Source organism: Archocentrus centrarchus, chromosome 10, assembly GCF_007364275.1.
Source record: "Archocentrus centrarchus isolate MPI-CPG fArcCen1 chromosome 10, fArcCen1, whole genome shotgun sequence".
NCBI classification, from domain to species: Eukaryota; Metazoa; Chordata; class Actinopteri; order Cichliformes; family Cichlidae; genus Archocentrus; species Archocentrus centrarchus.
Window position 1 is genome coordinate 31,757,702 of NC_044355.1, and position 4,918 is coordinate 31,762,619.

A 4,918-nucleotide genomic window follows, 5' to 3' on the forward strand; every position below is an offset into this window, starting at 1 on the left:
ACTACCTGTGCAACCTCTGTAGGGTCCAGGCATCATCTGGTGGTACCAGTAGTGACACTGAGCCGAGCCAAATGCAAAACTAGTGAAAAAAACAAGAGGGAGTTTCGGGGTTTGTCTCACCGTTGCCCCTCTAGTGCACCTGTTAATGTCATTAACACCAAAACAGCTGAAACTCATTAACCCCATCTGCTATTTAACTGGCTAGATCAATATCCCAGAAGTTTAACTGACTTAATTATTGATCGATTAGGGAGAGAGGGGTGGCTGAGGATGTAGAGCAGATCATCTACTAATTAGAAGGTTGGTGGTTTGCATGCAAAATTATCCTCGGCCAAGATAACGAACCTGGAGTTGTTCTCGATGAATCATCAGCGTTGATGTTAGAAAGCACTTATACATAGAACAAAAAAGTGCTTTTATGAATGGGTGAATAAGACTTGTATTAAGTGCTTTTGAGTGTTCAGGCAGATATTATATATCCACATGGACATTTGTGCTGTGGTTTAACCACCCTATCATTTGGAAATAGGTCCCATTAAGTTAAAAAAAACATGCACTAATGCATACTAATTTGTTTTAACATACAGAACCTGAGTGTGTGTTTACAATTAAATTCAATTTAGATATATCAATACTCTGTGGAAACAAATGTGGCCTTTTTTTTTAATCTAGAAGGTGATTTTAGCTGTTGAGCTCTGGACGCTCACTTTCTGTAAAAAAGAGGATCAAGTGAAATGGCTCTCCCAAGTCAGCCGTGGAGTATCTATTTGAACAATGGTGTTCCATTGCTTTACAGTTACACAAGTTCTGTCCAAATACACACAAACGCTGTTCTTGATGCACAGCTCTTTGCATCTAAATGTTGGCTCCTGCCATCGTGATCACTACCCCCCGGTACAGGGGTCGGCAACCCGCAAGCGGCTCTTTCAGGCTTATACTGCGGCTTTGTGCAGCTCGCCGAAGCAAATTGTAAGTATTCAATGGAAGTACATTTTATTTTTGTCAGCTTATTTTTTGTTGTAGTTCGAAATTGGAACACTGATCTTGAAATAAAATTTTATTTCCATTTCACAATATATGAGTCACTCACGGTAGCCGCTACCAGCTTTCAGTAGTATTTGTGGCTCTCAGTGTTTTCTGTGGAAACCAGGTTCAAATGGCTCTGAGTGTTAAAGGTTGCCAACCCCTGCCCTAGTGTGTCAGTAAACTGAGTTTATATTGGGGCCACCTGCAGTTATTTCCCTTGTTGCTGAATTTAAGCAACATTCCATTAAACTGCCAATATTCTTGCTGTGTATACCCATCATAAGCAATAATATCAAGGAACACTGAAGTCACTCATTAGCAACACATGGTGGACCAACACCTTACTTTGTTTATTATTCATTTATAAGTCACAGCATTAGCAAGAAACACATGCACACAGTCAATATTGTGTAGACAGATTTTATTAAAGGTAACCTGCATATGAATAATCATCTCAATACAACACTGCATTATCTATGCTTTTGATTAAACCAAAAAATTTAAGTGTCAGAGCTGCACTTTTAAGTTTGATTTGAGTTCCTGTGCCAGATCTCAGATGTTTGTTTTATTACACAGATATGAGCCTGGTGTGCTTTTGATCAGGTGTCAAAAGTCGTGGCACCCACCGAGCAGAAACCTTTGACACGTCAAGTTATGCAGACAGTTCAACTCATTCTCAGGACGTCCTTGGGTCATCTTCAAGGTTCTCCCTACCCCTCTTGAATTCAGCTGCCCACTTGTGCACAGTTGATAAAGCTGGATCATCATCCCCAAATGCAGCAACCATGTCAGCATGAATGTCCTCAGGGGATAACCCAAGGTTAAATATACAGCATGCCAAATTTAATTACTGTATGATAACTCCTCACTCAGCCTATGAACTTTTCAGCCCACCCTCGTATGTTCCCACACAAACAGAATACACACTGACTTCTGCTATAATGGTCTATAAAGTGCTGTCAGCATTCAACTACCTTCTTGAAATCTCTTAATGTCAAAAAAATAAATAAATAAAAAAAAAAAAAAAAAAAAATTTACTCATGAAAGAGTTTTCCAATGAAATAGCCCTGCTGGAAATCCCTTATGCAACTGATTATCTTAAGACTAACCATCTCCTAGAACTGAGAGCCTCTTTGCAGATTTCTGCCAGTCTTTCAGGAGATCTAGCTTCAATCTTGCTTGAATACTAAAGTTTTAAAGGGACTGGCATTTGCTTTATTTTCCCAACCCAGACGCCATGTCCATATTGTTCATGGGTTCCCTTAAACTAGTGGCCACCTGTTAGACGTTGCCACATGAGAAACTTACATCTCCTTCATTAATCAATGTGCTTCGTTACAAGCAATGAGTTTGTTTTAGACTAAATGTTGACAAATGTGGGACAATGACTTCTTTTATCCTCAAGTCACATTTGACACTCCAGTAGCGCAAATACACATTTTCTGTCCATTACCCACACATGTATGCAACAAAAAGGTTGCATTCATTCTTTCAACTAGAGATGAAATGGTTAGATTAAATGACAAATTACAAGTGATTACTAAAAGGCAAACACTTTCATAACTCAGTTTTCAACCCTAAAATGAGGGGCGAACGTCATGGTTTAGATTTAGAGCACATACTGACACGACTTTCATTTGCTGCAACAGGTCGATGCAGCCTGGTCACATCCCTAACTCACCCAAAACTGCACGGCAGGATCACTGTCAACACAACACACAAAGCACAAGTATTAGTTAACTCTGCACAGTGAAGTTGACAGACATTACTAACAGCATGTTTCAGGTCTTCAGTCAGGTTCTGGTAAACGGTTCTTACTTAAACCTGTGCCAAAGTCCTGCCTTACTCTCCCAATACTGAGATTCCCCAGCAGAAATGAAGCAGTCTCTGCCAGGGTAGTACAAGATTGGGTTCACACCATTTCTCCACACTATATCGCTCCTGTACATCACATACCTGCAATCAATGTGAGCTCCTTGTAGATAGTTGGCGCCCCCTACTGGCAAGCTGCTTCAAATGATGCTGCATAAAAATGAAGAGCAGTGAGTGAAACGGAGTTGCTGAACTTGTCTGTGTCAATGTTTGTGTGATGCTCAGAGTCTAAGCCTCACCATGGTGTTTTGTCAGCATGATGTGTTAATATTTAGTCATCATAGCACACAGGGCAACAACTTAAATGCAGACAGGTTTTCAGTCAGACCCACCTTCAGTCTGTAGCCTTCAGCCCTCAAGAACCTCTACCTGCAACAAAACAGAAAACTATAAATCCTCCATTCATAAAGCCCTTTATGGCCTTCATTAACACCAAAGCAGCTGAAACTGAAATAAAACCCCTCGGCTACTTAACTGACCAGGTCAAAATCCCAGAAGTTTAATGGCTATATACTGATTAATAAGTGTTGGGTTTTTTTTTGAGCAGTCCTTAATAATGCACTTCAACCACATCTACATCACATCCATGGCCAATTTAGAACCACCAGTTAACCTGACATGTATGTCTTTGGACTGTTGGAGAAGGCCCACTCCAGGGTACCTTAAGTGGATCGGGGAATTCGTGGGCTAAAATGCCTTTTAAAAAAAAAACACACCTTCCCCTTGCACTCTCATTTGTTCTTCCACACCATAAACATATACACACACAAACTCTCCATTCACAAACTTCGTATTCACTTCTCCCACTTGCAAGGGCGTAACTTTGGGTCCAACACTGGGGGATTAAGCCTATTTATTTATTTATTCATTACTACAAGGGGGTGTTGAACGTTAAACTGCTCTGGCTGCACAGCTCCGTCTTCTCTTCCCTCGCTTTCCTACTTGACACGCTCGACATGCGTTTCTTCCACTTTCGGCCGCCACGCTCCCCCCTCACTCTCCTCCTCCCCGCTACACTCCGTGGTCTTACCGTCCCGTCACTTTGGCCGTTACTCAAAACTCAAGTACGCATATTGAGAAGAGGCCTTTGCCTCCCTGTGACTCGGTCAGTCATTGCAGCCAACCCTGCCCGAGTACCGCTGCTGTACCAAGCCTGCCTACTCCCCCACTGTACTCCACAACAGTCCTGTTTATAAATATGCAAATCTAAAAGTCTCCGACTCCTATCCAGTACTGGACTCAAAGGAGCCACTGATATCAATATGTGATTTCCTTACTACCAACTTCTGCACACTAGCATTTACTGAACAGCTCTGAAATACTCACTATTCGCCATTAGACCTGCTGCTGCACGCGCTTCCGGCCGACTGAGAGGCAGAGCAGCGGTCGCGCAGGAATTTATGAAGCGCGGATGCCGCTGCGCTTTGTGGGAAATGAAGTTTAAATGTCGTCCTGTGAGCAGATGTACTACTAGACTCGCCGGGGTAAACCAAAAAGAAGATAAAAATAAACTGTATTTTCTTTACAAATGTTTAATCAAGGAAGGAAGGAATATGAAGCTGTTGGGTTTTTGAGGGAAACAACCTTTCAGGACAGCAACCACATGGCTGCATGGAGATTAAATAAAGCGCAAGAGGTGACTCAAACACCAGTGATGTTACGTCTTGTACCGAAGCCCCGAGGCCTGTACCGAGCAAAGGGGGCGTGTCCAAACGAAGCCTGTGTCGAGGCCCGTATCGTTTTTGAGAAAATCACGTGACAAAAGCTAAACGAGGCCCCGTTTTCTGATATCACTGCTTCATTATGTGATTCGAGTTGTTGGAAAAGACGTGGGTGATCCGAGTCTGATCCACTGTTATAGCCGCATAATCAGAAGCCCCTGTACAAATTAGAGCTTCAGTTTCAGCACTCCTGCTTCTTCAGTCTTCTGTGAGTGTTTTCTAGGGCTGTGGAAGTTATACCAGAAAGAATGAATCGCCTCAGACCCAACATTTTCAGTTGTTTTTGTTCCTGAATATAA

At 42.1% G+C, this 4,918-nt stretch overlaps 1 long non-coding RNA gene across 2 annotated transcripts; it reads right to left on the minus strand.

The window, feature by feature from the left end:
* Positions 1–1,441: 1,441 nt before the first annotated feature.
* On the minus strand, positions 1,442–4,264 carry LOC115786980 (uncharacterized). Of its 2 annotated transcripts, none has more exons than XR_004020469.1 (4): positions 4,225–4,264; positions 3,138–3,267; positions 2,983–3,048; positions 1,442–2,729 (listed from the first exon to the last, which is right to left on the minus strand). It is a non-coding gene; the product is annotated as an uncharacterized LOC115786980 (long non-coding RNA). The 2 variants fall into 2 exon arrangements; XR_004020470.1 differs by having other exon boundaries at positions 3,231–3,267; positions 4,225–4,263.
* Between the last annotated feature and the right edge of the window lie 654 nt (positions 4,265–4,918).